The sequence below is a fragment of the Myotis daubentonii genome, chromosome 2 (assembly GCF_963259705.1).
Source record: "Myotis daubentonii chromosome 2, mMyoDau2.1, whole genome shotgun sequence".
NCBI lineage: Eukaryota > Metazoa > Chordata > Mammalia > Chiroptera > Vespertilionidae > Myotis > Myotis daubentonii.
In genome coordinates, this window is record NC_081841.1 from 65,263,332 (window position 1) to 65,278,910 (window position 15,579).

The following is a 15,579-nucleotide window of genomic DNA, read 5'->3' on the forward strand; positions in this document are numbered from 1 at the left end:
GAGCCCTCACCAAGACACCAAATCTGCTGGTAGACTTCCCAGCCTCCAGAACTATAAGAAATAAATTTCTGTTATTTTAAACCACTGAGGCTATGGTATTTTTGCTATAGCAGTCCAAAAGGACTAAGACATATGTTTTGACAGTGTGTTTGAATGAGCATGTTTTTTGTATTGCTAGTCTAAGCTACAAAATTTCTTAAGGAACTGGCCATTAAAATGTGATTATGACAATTTTAAACATTTTCTTTATATATTTTAAAGTTCACTTTATTAAAAGAATCAGAGGGGTGCTTCCCATGTTAAAGTGCTCCTGAACCAAAGAAAACTTTTACCAATAAGAGGGTGTAAAGATATTTAGTCCCAGGTGCCTCCCTATCAAAAGAAAAAAGAATCTGCTTTAATTAAATGTAAATTTAATTTAGATAAGGATAAGCCTCAATCAGCAGTTCGCTGTCCTCTGTGCACATCAGAATCATCGGGTCTCTGGAGGGCTTTTAACAAATGCAGAGTCCAGGTCCCACCCCTGGTGATCCCGATTCAACCAGCCAGAGCTGGGGCCCAGCAGTTGATAAAGTTTAAAATCTATTCAGATGGTAGTAATGTGCACTCAGGGTTGAGAACCATTGACCCAAACTAGATTTCCAAGTTTCTACCCTGCTAATAGGATTTTCTGAGTCTCTGATGCTTTTCTTCTGAATACAGTTGTTATCGTTAGACTTCAGATGTTTCGACCTGAGAACAGTAGCCTCAGAGGTTTGAAACTACACTTAAATAAGCAGTCTGGTCTTGCATAAACGCAATGGGGTGTTAATGAAGAAGTAATGCTAGAAAGGATGGCCGATCTAGGGAAAAGAGAAGCTCTAAGGAACATGATTTATCCAAGGGACTAAAGCTAGCAGTAGACTCCAGTATCAAACCTATTTCTTTCTACCCTGACACACTTCTTCTATTGTAAATCCAATTGTTTGTATGCACACAAGAATTCTTTGTTTTCACCGTTTCACATACTTTGAAGAATGGTAATCCAATATTGACCAGTATCTATTCTACATTATATATGTTGACTACTTTTAAATGTCTACTAAAGGCCATGTTTTACAGATTCGTGCACCAGTGGGGTCCCTCAGCCTGGCTGGCACCCTCTCGCAATCTGGGACCCCTTGGGGGATGTCAGACTGCCGGTTTCAGCCCAATTCCCACAGGCCAGGCTGAGGGACCCCACTGGTGCACAAATCCGTGTACCAGGCCTCTAGTATGCATATAAGATCTTTGGTTAATCTCTTCCCCCCCCCACCCCTTCCCTCTGAGATTCATCAGTCTGTTCCATGTTTCCATGCCTGGCACTCATGCTTAGGCTTTTATATATATACTAGAGGCCCAGTGCATGAAAATTCATGCACTGGAGGGGGGGGGGGGTCCCTCAGCCCGGCCTGCCCCCTCTCACAGACTGGGAGCCCTCAGGGGCGGGAGGCGACACCGTGATCAGGGGAAGGTGACACCCCCATCACACTTCTGCTGCTGCCACTGCCGGCAGTGCAAGCCTCGGCCTGCCCTGGTTACCTGAGCCTCAGTCAGCCCTGGGCGGCTGGGCAGCTGCCATCCAAGACTTGCCTGCACCTCAGGATGGCCCTGGGCAGCTGGGCAGCTGACATCCAAGACTTGCCTGAGCCTTGGGCCAGCCCTGGGTGGCTGGGAGGCAGAGGGGACTGGGGAACTCCAGAGGCAGGCACGCAGAGTGGCCGGGCCCACCCCTGGCGGGTCTGAGAGGACTGGGCACCGCCATCTTGTGGCTGTGGGCGCCACCATCTTTGAGGGCGTGGCAGTCAATTAGCATATTCCCTCCTTATTGGCTGTGGGTGCTGCCATATTTAAGGGTGTGGCAGTCAATTACCATATTCCCTCCTTATTGGCTGTGGGCACCACCATCTTTGCGATGGTGTGAGGGTCAATTAGCATATTCCCTAATGATAGGATAGATTAAAGTCAATTAGCTAAGTGGTCAGTGATGTCAGCCAAAATACACCCTTTGCTTCTGATCTGTTAATTGGCTTCCAAATTTTAATAAAAGTTAAATAATACTAATTTCTTCAGTTAATTTCATACTATTTGTATAATATTTTAAAGCATAAATGTCTGACATGTATCAGGTCTGAGATGTGTTCCTGAGCAAGGAATGGGTAAGTGCCATCATGTATTGTAATGTGCTAACTTATTTTTCACATCATTGAATTTGGGACTGCATTTATTAAAAAAAAACCATATATATATATATATACACACATACATATATATATATAGTAACAATATTACAGTCACAACAATAACTGCCATTTATTGAGTATTTATTATATACTAGGAATTATACTCAGTGTTGTATTATACCTAATCGCTTTTAATTCTATTATATAGATTGCATAGATGGGTAAACTGGGGCTTAGGGAACTTTAGGTGCTCACAAGCATAGCCATTTGGTGGTGGCAAAGTAAGGATTCCAGTCCAGATTGGTTTTGTTTCAAGGACAATGCTCAATCTGCGAATTTATCTTGCCTTAAAATAATCACTTTGATGCAAGAGAAAAGTATCCTTGCCCTTTCTGTCTGATTGTGGCAGACAAGATTGAATGGGGGAATACAGGGGAAAAAAATAATAATCACTTTGAGACCATCCAAAGTTCAATTTTGTTTAATATAAATTAGATTACAATTTTGAGATAAAATTGAGCTTAAGTATAATTTAGGTTGAAAAAACTCCAATTGTTTGAGAAAATACTGATGATGATGAAGATTCACACGGATAAAAAATGAATGTAAGACTGTTGAAGAATTTCCTTGTTCATCTGAGTGACTGAGAAAGATGACACAGGGTTCAGAAGTGATACACCTGTAAATACTATTCTCTGCTCTGCACCTGAGAATATAAAATTAGAAAAAGAGGCATAGAGGATAAACTTTAAAATGCAAATAACCCAGTGATTGTAACTAGAATAAAAATGGTTTTATTATAAATGCTAATATATCAATCATCTTTTGATGAAAAAAATAAACTATCTGACTAAAGTTAAATTTTAGCAGGAGTGCAGAGAATGTAATAGGGTAGCAGCTGTGCTGTGTCTACTCTAGAAAGAATTACAGGACTTTAAGGCTATGGGTCTTTCATCTTGAAGAATTAACTATGGATGCTGCATGACATTATGATACATTTCTTAGAGACTTCAATAACCTATGAATTTTGGGGAGAAATGGGAAAACAAGTAGTGTTCCTATATTTTAATGTCGATCTTAAAATTATATAGTTGGTTTTCTAGTAGCAGTTTTATGAGGTGCCTAGAAGTCTCACATACTTAGTTAAAAAATAGTTTTAGTGAAATAAAAGTAGAAGGATCTCAAAACAAGCTAAAGTTTATATTTCTGCGTAAAGGTTGAGTCTATGTTTGGAAGGCAACTGGCAAAAGTCCCAACCACTTTTTTGAGATAATACCAATGATGATTCAAAATTCATATAAGGCTTCTCATCACCTTACTAAGAAATAGGCTGCAGTTATGACTCAATGGTCCAGAACTGCTCAAAGACTTAATGTAAATTCTGTGTATCAACGACCTGGCAGGGCTACAGCCCTGAAAAAGTGTTCATAGCTGAATGGCTACATAGCTATCAGCATATGCTTCTAGGAGGATGAAAAGGTGGAGGGCCTGGCTGCCGTCAGAAATCCAGGAGGAAGGATTTATCTCCCACCAGAAGGATGCCTGGAGGGCGTGGACCAGTGTACTCATATCAGAATGATGCCTATGGATTGGTGGCCAAAAACATAAGTGTGGCAGCTGCATCCTCCACATAATAAGGGATGGAAACTGGGATGACTGGGCCTCTGTTGAATACTCCCCCACAGATCCCTGAGTGGTCCATCTTCCTGAGAGAGCATGAGGATGCACACCATAACCCTGGATCAATAGGAAGGAAAATGCTTTGATACAGAGTCTCCTTCCTCTCTCAGGTGGGAGTGTATCTTGAAAAAGCGCTGAGAGAGAAGGAGACCCCACTGGAAAATATGCCAAAGGTGAACTCTTCCTCCATGGATGTGGAAAAGGACTTAGAAGTTTCCTGAGAGGAATCCACTATCTCCTGAAAAAGCGAGAGTCAGAAGAGCAGAATCTGATACACTTCTGGTGGGAGACAGTGTGAAATTCCAGTTCCAACTACACGGGGCAGGCGGTAGACCCCTTTCAATGGATGGACAGAGAAAATACAGCTCAGACAGCAAAAGCCGCACCTGTGAAGGCTCAGGAAACTATGGTACAAAGAAGCAGGAACCCATGGCATCCCTAGGGCAACAGCACCTACGCTGGCTGTGCCACTCAATGGGCAGCACTGGGATAAGACTGACTCCGGAAGTGGTAGAAGTGATGGCGAAGGGTAGGGACAGTCTCTGGGTCTGGCTCTTCTGAAAGATGCGCCATTGCACAGCCCAGAAGGGACAGGTAGCAGCCCCACCACCAAACGCACCCTGGTCCCAGCCACGATCATCTCTCACCTAGAGTTGTCTCCTTGCGTCCTACCTCCCACCTTCAGTTTCAACTGAACGAAACTGCCACAGAGATCCTTTTAAAATTCTTCAGAAATAATACAGAATCACATGAAAGTTGCAAAAATAATAGATTCCATGTACCTTTCAACCAGTTCCCCCAATAACAACATCTTACATATCCATCAAACAAGGAAAATTGATATTGGCACAGTATTATGAACTCAGCTACAGATCTTCTTAGGACTTCTCCACTTTTCTCATGCACTTATTGCTTACTGTATAGTTCTATGAAATGTGATCCTATGTACAGATCTGTGCGACCACCATCACCAGCAGGACACGGAACTGTTCCTCACCACAAGGGAGTGCCCTGTGCTATCCCTTTCGGGTCACACCCTCCCCACCCTCTTCCCTGGCCACTGATCTCGTCTCCATCACTCTCATTTCCCCATTTTGAATAGGTTATATAAGTGGAATTATACAGTATAAAACCATTTGAGATTAGCTTTTTTTTTTTTTTTTTTTTTTTTTTTTTGGTTGGCATACTGTCCTTGAGATCCATCCAAGTTGTTACCTGTATTTAACAGTTCTTTTCTTTTTCATCCTTGAGTAGTATTTCATTGTCTGGATGTACCCAAGTTTGTTTTTCCATTCACCCACTGAGCACTGAGCTACATTTGGGTTGCTTCCGGTCTTTAGCTTTTACAAATAAAGCTTCTATGTACATTAAGGTACAGGAATTTGTGCAAACGTAAGTTCACATTTTTCTAAACACCCAGGAGTGTGATTGCAGGGTTATATGGTAAGTGTATCTTGAAATTTATCAGGAATTGGCAAACTATTTTTTTAAAGCAAAGGTCACATTATATCACTTCTTGCTCAAAACCCTCCAGTGGCTTCTCAACTTACTCCAATAAAAGCCAAAGTGCTCTCAGTCATTTTCACCTTGCGCAATGAGTACACGTATAACCCACTACCTCTAACCTCATCTCTTCTTATTCCCTCGCTCATTCGGCTCTAGCCAACCTCTCACTCACCGAGCCTCTCCTAACTCAGGGCCTTAGCATGAACTGCTCATCCCTCAGAAGTGCATGCCCTTGCTTCCTTGTCTTCAGTGCCCAGCCTTTAAAATTACAGTGCTTCCCTTTTCTGCTTTATTTTATCCAAAGAGGGTATTTAAAAAATTCTCCAATCTTTCCTGTGAAGTGCCCATTGGGGCTCATGGAGAAAAACCCTTAAGGGAGTGTGCACTCCCCAATTTCTGCCACCCCTCAGTGCCTCCACATTCTCTCACTAGTCCACACAGCCCCCTCCATTTTACCAACCAGTGTCCCGTTCAGCCTACCGCAGCTAAGCCAGTATTGGCATCTTGTCTGTTTTTGCCAGTCTCTCCTTAGATTTTGGGTCAGCTCGTTGTCCTGCAACCAAGCTCTCCAATGAGTTTAAGAAAATACATACACATGCAGTTTGATGTGCTTTATGACTTTTTCATTGTAAGGATGAGAACGGCGCTCTTTCCAGCTGTGTACATGGCAGGGAAGAAAGCCAGGTTTGTCTGTATTCCACGGTGTGTGCTGAGCATAGAGCTCTGTGGCCACTGGCCTGGCCACATTGCCCCTCCTTCACCTTCAAAGTTCCTCATCGATCCAAGCATGCCCTGGTTCCTGAGCTAATCATGCAAGAATTTGATCAGAAGACAAAGACTACCTCCCAGGCACAGACCTAAGAATTAAATTGTGCTGTCCATCAGGCCCCATGATAGAAAAGCAGGAGGCATCCATAAGGCCTCCCAGTGGCAATTTTTCTAGTCAATGTATTAGACAACTTTTTCCACAGTCTTCCTGGATATACTAACCAAAAACCTAGGCTCCCTCTAGGATGAGAACCCTACTGCTGGGCTTAGATTCTGTACCTTACTTAGTGCCTCCCTCAGGGTCCTGCTGCTGTCCTCTAGCCTGTGGCTGGGGTTCTGCTGTGAAGGAACAGGGTCTTCTGATGTGGCTCAGCTGTGCCCGACTTGGCCCTCTGTGCTCCACCTGCAGCCCTTCATGCACTTCAACCTCTGGGGCCATGAGCTTCATGACCACACCATCTCTATGGACACATCTGTGGATTGCTCAGGTACCCTCCAGGCAGAGCCCAATTGTTACATGTCACATGGTCTGTACTAAAATTGGAATACAGAGAAGATTAGCATGGCCCCTGTGCAAGGATGACACGCAAATCTGTGAAGCGTTCCATATTTAAAAAAAAAAACAAAAAAAGTAAAGACAGGCCCAGACCTGACACCATCTCCTGTGGTTAGTAAGTATGCTACTGGTTTCCGTTCATGTTAATGTTCATTTATCAGAAGGAAGAGAGGGTATACTCATCTTATAGTTCCCTGTGGTTCCTATTATGTGTCTTAATGATAATGTTAATTTTCCTTTATTTCCGGTTTAGCCAAAAGAATCAATGTATTTAATATTCAAACTGACTATAACCACTTCTGCTGTGTAACATCAAAATTCATATCATAGAGAAAAAAATGTTTTCTCCTCTGTTCTTCTCCACTTTCAGAACTTGAGCAGAGGTGAAGAAAAAGAAGACTGAAACTCCAAAGTTACTGCCAGTTCTGTTATACTGATAAAGACTAAATGGCCATTGTAGATATGCACCACTTCTTCTTAATCCGTGGACACCAGGTTGCTTCCATATCTTGGCTACTATAAATACTGCAGCAAGTAACACAGGGATGCATATATCTTTTTGAATTTGTGTTTTGGATTTCTTTAGGCAAATATCCAGAAGTGGGATTACTGGGTCATATGGTAGTTCTATTTTTAACTTTTTGAAGAACCTCCATACTGTTTTCCACAATGGAATATTACTCAGCCATTAAAAAATTGAAATCTGACCATTTTCAATGTGGATAGACCTAGAGGGTATTATGCTAGGTGAAATAAGTCAGACAGAGAAAGACAAATACCATCTGATTTCATTTATATGTGGAATCTGAAAGATAAAATAAATGAGCAAACAAAACAGAAACAGAATTATGGACAGAGAAAGCAGACTGGTGGTTGTCAGATGGAAGGGGAGTTGGTGGCTGGGTAAAAAAGGTGAAGGGATTAAGAAGTGCAAATTGGCAGTTGCAAAATAATCCCAGAGATTATTATTTTGTAGGGAATATAGACAATGATGTTTTAATAACTATGCATAGTGCCAGGTGGGTACTGGAAATATCAAGGGGAACACTTTGTAAAGTATATTATTGTCTAACTAATATGCTGCACACCTGAAACTAATAAGATACTGAATGTCAACTGTAATAGGAAAAAAAATTTTTTTAAAGAATGAATGATCATTTTGTTTAGCAAGATATTAATGAATTATGAGACAGAAAAAGGGAGGCCTGAGGCCAAAGAGAGGGTTATGGCTAGACAACTCTGCATAAAACAAAGAAAATTTGAATTTCTAAAAAAATATATGCTTTTATTGATTTCAGAGAGAGGATAAGAGAGGGAGAGAGATATAAAAACATCAATGATGAGAGAGAATCATCAATCGGCTGCCTCCTGCATGCCTCCCACCAGGGATCAAGCCTATAACCCAGGCATATGGCCTCACCGCAAATCGGCCCATGACCTCCTGGTTCATGGGTTGATGCTCAATCACTGAACATGCTGGCTGGGCAAAAAGACTGAATTTAAAGTGTAAAGAGAACTGGAGGGGTGGTGAGATTGAGAAAGAGCCCAGAGCCTACTATCGGGGTACTTTGTGATAAAAATTATCTGTGATCGAGTGGCTAAGAGCCATTTAGGAAAAGAAATGTCTACATTCAATTCTAGGCTTTTTGTGTTGTGGGATGTAACCACTAACTGACCCTGTTACCCCAAACATTTACTAAAGTCTGTTATACCCAAAAAGGCTTTGTATGAGTAATCTGCTGGGAAATATAGGGTGAAAACCAGGTATAATTCAAAATGGAGCAGAGGGAAGAAAATAGCAAGGAAATTCAAGACTTCGATGGGAACCAAAACTCAAAGCCAGAAATGACTGTGAGAATATTACGTCTCAAGAATTAGGGTGGGGGTCTCTGGTGGCCTGGATTCCCCACAGGATGTAGCAGAGAGGGCTTAAGTCCATGAATTCCTAAGCTGTCATCTGTGTATATGTTTGCATGTGAATGGACCCAGGTCTCAAATGGGTGGTTCTGGTAGAGGCGGAAGTCCTGGTGATGTGAAGAAAGACAGAAGGGGTTAAAAAACCATGCAAAGAACAGCTTTGGCAGACTGAAGAAAGCGTCTGGAAGCTGTTTTTAGAATGAAGACAGTTCCAAGTTAACCAGCCATAATAAATTCTGTATTTAAAGTTAAGTGTCACGAAACAAGGATTAGGAAGAGAGCTTGGCAGTTTTCTGGTTCCAGAACTTCAAAAACATTCCCACGATAAAGGAACAAATAATTAGAATGTGTCAAGGCAGTTCCCAGACAGCCTTCTAAAGTCCTGCTGCACCAGCGGTGGGAAGCTGCTCACACCGAGAGGCAGCAGCGGGCTGGTGCCGCATGTGGGCCCGGGGCTGGCTTGCCCGCGCAGGCACTTGCCGCCCTGAGATCCTCAGCAAGCTACTTATATTGTCTGTCTCCATTTTCTTATCTATAAAACGTGAACAACAGTAAATAGCGCCATATTCCCAGCCCCGTTAGGAAGGTGACATGAATTAATACATGCAAAGCACTGAGATTGGCAGCGGGTTCCCAGAAGGCACTGGGTATGTGTTTGCTCTCTCTTTACTGTGTACAGGGAACAGCTCACTGAAAGCACCCTAAGCCTTCTCCTGAGAACTAGGAATCACATTCTCCCACTTAGGGAGAAAAGTTGGGGTCAGAGTGTAAGTCTCATGGAGCCTTCCATGGCGGTGACATTTACAGCAGAACAACTGCAAGGGTGTCCGCCTCTTCTCTATCAGCATCTGGCAATACAGAAACTGACACTATTTAACATCTGCACAGGCTTACATGCCATTTAGGTCAGAAAGATGTGCTTGGTTTCAACGAGGAGACCGTAGCCAAGGGGGGCAAGCAGCAACTTCAGAGCACTTGCCTCAAAAACCGATGTATAAATGGATGGAAAGGAGTCAATGATGGTGGCATTTGAGATCTAACAGAGCAATATTTCCTTTAGATAGAGACTAGGGCCCAATGCATGAAGATTCGTACAAGAATGGGCCTTCCTTTCCCTGGCTGCCTGCACTGCCTTTGCTCCAGCCAGAGATGCCTTTCCACCTTTGTTCGGGCCTGGAGCCACCTTTCTGCCCAGAGCAGCTGGGGTGGTGCAGAAGGCCTACCCTGCCCCACCCCTAGCCGCTCAGCATCTGAGTATGCAAATTAACCAACCCATCATCTTTGTTGGGTTAATTTGCATACTAATGCCTGACTGGCTGCTGGGCATCGCGGAGGTGTGGTCAATTTGCATCTTTCTCTTTTATTAGTGTAGATTTTCACAGAGTCGGCAAAGTGACAACAAGCCTAGTAATGTGAACAGGTCCAGTTATGGCAAAACAGAGGAAATTAATGCTGTGGCTGCACCATATAATGTTTAGACCAGGGGTTTCCTTTTGTGACTTATAATATCTGATTTTTCTGACTTAGATTTTGAAATACCTTTCTTATAGTTCTTTGTTCATGGTGTAAGCTTGAATCCAAACACATACACACATCAGTTATGGCTTTATAAAAATCCAAGTAATAATAATCACCTGCCACAAAATGCTAGGATCTATTTTTCTACAAAAGCCAAATCCTTGGAAAACAGAGAAAATAATCAATACTGACAAGAATATGTTGCCTAACTCTTGTGTTATAAAAATCTCAAACAAATACTAGTTCAGCTGTTGAAGGGGAAAAATAATGTTTATTTATCACCTTTATCACCTAAATACCTTCCAAATACTATGTTCCATAATCCCCCAAATCCTGCAAAGTGAAGGCATTTAAAAGATCATTTTATTGATGTTAGCCAAGGCAAGAGCTGAGATTCAAAATCAGTTCTGAGTGCAGAGCCAGTGCTATGCCCACTAAACTAATACCTTGAAACACAGATTGCACAACCTTTCTCAGTAACTGGTTATAGTTTGTGACATTTTTTTACCTTTGAAGATGTTCACTTTCAAGAAATGCTTCCCAATAGTTCATCTAAGTCCCTCTGTTCCCCTCTACTTTAAACAGTTCCTTTGTCTTATGTCTTCGATGGGGACAGAAAATGTTGGTCAGTCCTTAACAGCAGCGCTTTCACAATTAATAAATCACCTCTACTTCAGACTAAATGCAGCACACTCCTGTAACCTTTTGTTGAAGACCCAATTTTACCACCTATTGATAACTGCATTTGCTCTTCTCTGGATCCCTTCCAAACTCTTGAAGTTTCCCACAAAATGCTATCTTACGTCTATACGTTGCTCTTAAAATGAAGAACCTGTGCCAACTAAAGCTGGACTAATCCCTCCCAGTTCCTTCATGAGAAAGGGGGAGGGAAGCACTGATTTGTAATTTTCGTAAAAGCTTTATCTTGTTAGGATATTTATTATCAATTTACAATCCATTATCACAGCTTTCTTTTTACAACACTCTTCCCTAGTGCACCTTCTACCCAGTGTAGTGTGCTTTTTATCAACAGTTATAATCTACTTTGAAATTACTCTCTACAGCATGCCAAGTGCTTTGGTGCCTGGAGAGGGGAACAGGCTGTGCTGGAAGGGGCTGGGTTGCTGAGCAGAAAAGTTTATGTGAGGCCCCAATACCAAGCATCCTGACAGGGGCTGGGGGAGACAGCAATATGACACAGCGTGCAGTGACAGCATCCTCCCCTCCAGCAGGGGCGTGATGCACAGAAAGGGGCGGGGTTGCCTTGCTTCTCTTTGTTGTACCCTTGCACCTCTCTCAGGACTAGTGCCTGAGTAACTCGCTCCACCTCCCCAATTTATGTGCATATTGCTTATCCGAGCTTTTGTTTTATTTTACCGAACACTCTTTTATCCCAGGCTGAATGTGACCTCTACCTTCTTTCACACGAGCAATCCTACAGGAGGTTGTGGGAAGGCAGGTAGAAGACTACAGATCAGTAAGGGCTTAAAGGGAGCTCTCTCACTCACCAGTCCATGAAACACCCCGCGAGGTGCTGCTGGGGGCACAGAACCTGCTTCCTGTAGACATCGCTGGGAAGAAATTGTGTTCCTGCTGCATGTGAGACACTAGCCCTGCCCAACTCATCTTTTGCCACAATAGATTCTAGACTTCAATGGCGCCTGCATGCAAACCACGGCTCTGCCCTATATACCCCACCCCACCGCCACTGCAGCGAGTGCTGCTGTGGAAAGTCTCTGCCGCTCTGAAAGTCTTTGCGTGCATGGAGAACAGAGCAACAGCAGAAATATCTGGGAATATATTCTCGGGCTAGACCGATCTGCATATGTGACTTTCAGGCAGGCACTTCCTGTCTGAAAATGCCCGCTTGAGTGCTAGGAGTAAGTAGAGGAGGGTGGCATTAGAGTTGGGAGAAGAGAGGAGACTGGTGAAGTAGAAGTAGATGTTTCTGCGTTGCAGTTATGAGGAAGCTAAAGAAAACAGCATTAGGTATGATTACGTGTGTCTGTGTATAGCAGAAACCCCACATGCGTGCCTTAAACAAGACAGAAGTTTGTTTCCTGTTCCGGTAAAGGAAACACCGATGTTGGCAGTACATGCTGCCACGTCGGCTCCAGAGTCATCAGGAACTCCGGATCCTATCTTTCACCTGGCACTCATCCTCGAGGTCCAATGTGGCTGTGAAATGCCAGAGAGTACATTTCCAGCAGAAAGAGGAGGAAGAAAGGAAGGGCCAAAAAGGTGTGCCTCTCAGCTGAGTCATCTGCTTCACACAGCCTTCCTGAAAGCTCTCCTAACACCTTCAGCTTAACCTCACTGACCACCCAGGGGAAGCTGGGCACACTGCCAGTTACAAAAAAAAAAAAATCAGGTTTCTGTGCATAAACATAGAATGAATATTGGGTATACAGCTAGCAGTTTCTACACTAAAAGCTAAGACAAACGAAATACTTTTGCTCTTGGCTCTTAAACCTGCATGTTTTCTGAAAGCAAGGAGGACATGCACCACCATTTCCCCAACACAACACTCTCATCTCAGGGCAGTAGAAAGAGATGGGGAGGAAAACAGACCAGGATATTTAAGGCAGTGGCATGGAAATTTATCACTCACATTGTTTAGATTATTTTTAACTTAAAAATGAAAGGAAGGCTTGATTATATATGTAACAGAACTTCATCATAACAGAGGGAGCTATTCAAACTGAAATGGAGAGCTTTGTTTCCAAAACAAAATACATTCACTGGAGGGGGAGTTAGTTCAATAAAAGAAAGAATGAAACCAGTAAACATCTGCAATTTCACATGATGAGGGAAAAGAATATAAAGCATAGTTATTTTAAGCAATAGACCCCAAAAAAGTGAAAGCAGAATGGAGCCTAAGACTCATCACTCTTTTTTTGTTGTTGTTGTAGTTGTTTTATTCCTCACCAGAAGATATATTTCCATTGATTTTTAGAGAGAGTGGGAGAGACAGAGAAACATCGATGTGAGAGAGACACAAGGAGATCTAGCCTGCAGTGGAGGTAAATGCCCTTGACCAGAATGGAACCCGGAATCCCTCAGTCCATTGGCCAACGCTCTATCCACTGAGCCAAATCAGCTAGGCCAGACTTGTCACTCTTGATGAGACAAGGGATGGCTTCACTCTACCGTGAGTGTGACCCATCTGGTGGAAAGGGAGTCCTACAGATGTCACTGAGTTGTCCTTATGCTTCCTGAGAGGTTATATGGTTTGAGAGGATTGTTTTCTTTTGTGACAAGGCATGGAATAGTCTCACAGGTAGGTAAGATGGGGCACATTTAAGAGATTGCAAAAGCACTGGAACTCAGGGCTCTCTCAAGAAAGCTGGGGTATACGCTGGAGTTAATAAACCAGGATTTACCTTTACAATCAGCAACTGAGATTCGTACCTGGAGTATTTATTGCCCTGCAGATAACCACTGGTCCAAGTCTTACTGCTGACCCTGGGGAAACCTGGTCTTAGACAAGAGTCAGGGAGCCACAGGAGGGTGAAGACCTACTCTTTGTATTTTCTTGGTACCTTACTACTTCAATAATGGACGAAAGGTCCACACTGAATCATGCTCCACAACTGAACTGTAAAGTTTGGGGAGCACTGCCATACACAAAGCTTTCTCAAAGTCATAGTGCATTCAGCAACAACAAAAGTATTTCTTCCTGAGATTATCTTCCTGTGCACATGTATATGTGAAGAAAACATGAGCTTTGGGGCCACAAATACCTGATAGGCAATCCAAAATCTATGATTCACTGGGCTAGGGTAACACTGGGAAAGCAATTAACATTTCTCATGTGCAAAAGTGGAAAAGCAGTTTCTTACCTCTTTGGAGTGATGTTGCAGTGATTCAATAATACACAACACTTAGTAGGTATTCAACAAATGTCAGAATCTCTCCCTCTCTCCCACCTCCCCAACCCATTCAATTTCCCCTCGAAAATTCAATGTTTTGAATTTAGGTTCATATATTAAGCCCAACTTGATGATACTAATATGGGTTAAATAAGGATGTCTATGTAACACCAGAGCCAGGGGTAAAATCTTCTGCTCCTTCTCAATGTGATATGAGGTGCAGATCTCCGAGAAATAGCTGATCTGAGCGATGACTTTGGCATGGACTCTAGGGAGGTACAGAGGTATAAGAACACCGGCTTCAAAGCTCAGGTCACCTGAGCAGGCAGACTCCCAGATGTCATCCAGCAGTTTTCATCCTATGCCCAGTCCTTGGCTCCAGGATTAGGCGACAACTTGTGAAAACTGCCAGTTACATTGATCAGCTCAAAGGTGAAATCACCACCTAAGGCCATTTTGGAATGTTGTAAAAGAGAGAGATGCAGGGAGAGAGTGAGAGAGAACTGGAGCTTTCTTCGGCGCCAATGACCTAATGTAGGAAATAGTGAGTCTTCTGGGAAAATTCATTTAGAAGCCATGTAATATATTTGAATACAGACACAGAAAATAGTGTGGTGGTTTGAAGAGCTTATATATTAAAATGAAATGTAAAGACTCTAAATGTATATTGCCTTTACAGCTTTTGAAATATTTAATAGTGAAGACACATGTTCTGTCTGAATTTCTCATTTCTTCAATGCTCAGAACCAAGCATTAGGGAAAGCTGCAGGTGGGTGTGAAAAAATAATTGCTAAATTTTATTTTTCAAACCAGGTAGTTCTCACCTGTTTACCACCAAACACATTATTTATACAAATAACTAAGATACATTTTTAGAGCAAATGCAAGAAAAGAATACAGAAATAAATAGGCTAAAATCTGAAATATGACCAAAATATCCATTAAAAGCTTGTTAATTCTTGTTAATTCACATTTAGCAACTGGGAAATCCTTTGTTTAGTATTATGTTATGCAAATCAAAAAGGAAAAAAAAGGCATGAAAAACATTAAGAGCATCATACCACAATCCTGTTATCATTTATTTTGACAATTCTAGTCCTATTTTAATTATTTATTATAGTACTTTATGGCAGAGTATAAATGTGCTAAGGTATATTTTTTAAGTTAAAAATTCTATGTACTGCGAATCTCAGGAGAACTTTTTCCCATTAAATGTTTTTTATAACCAGAAAAGAGACTGCTTTTTAGGAAACTTCCAAGGTTATTTAGTGACAGAGCAGAATAAATCATATTCTACTGCTTACCTACTTCTACAATTTGTAGATTTTAAAGATAAAAATGCTTTACTTTTTTAAAAAATAAGTCTCTGGAGAAAATATATTTTGTGGGCCTCAATAAAATTCTTGAGTTTAAGTTTTAGGTTTTCAAGTTTTCTCTTTGAAGGGGAGGTGGGAAATAACGTCACAGATAACAAATAATCAAAGAAAGATTCTAGGTAAGACTAATTTTCTCTTTAAAGTCTATTTACTGAACTTAAATCAACATAAACAGGAAGGCTTAA

General features: G+C 42.0%; 1 protein-coding gene and 1 pseudogene across 4 annotated transcripts in view; one reads left to right on the top strand and one right to left on the bottom strand.

Annotated features, from left to right (window-relative positions):
- Positions 1–15,579, bottom strand: part of GRIP1 (glutamate receptor interacting protein 1) — a 681,581-nt gene that overhangs the window by 485,899 nt on the left and 180,103 nt on the right. The window lies entirely within an intron of this gene.
- On the top strand, positions 6,670–6,769 carry LOC132228911 (U6 spliceosomal RNA; annotated as a pseudogene).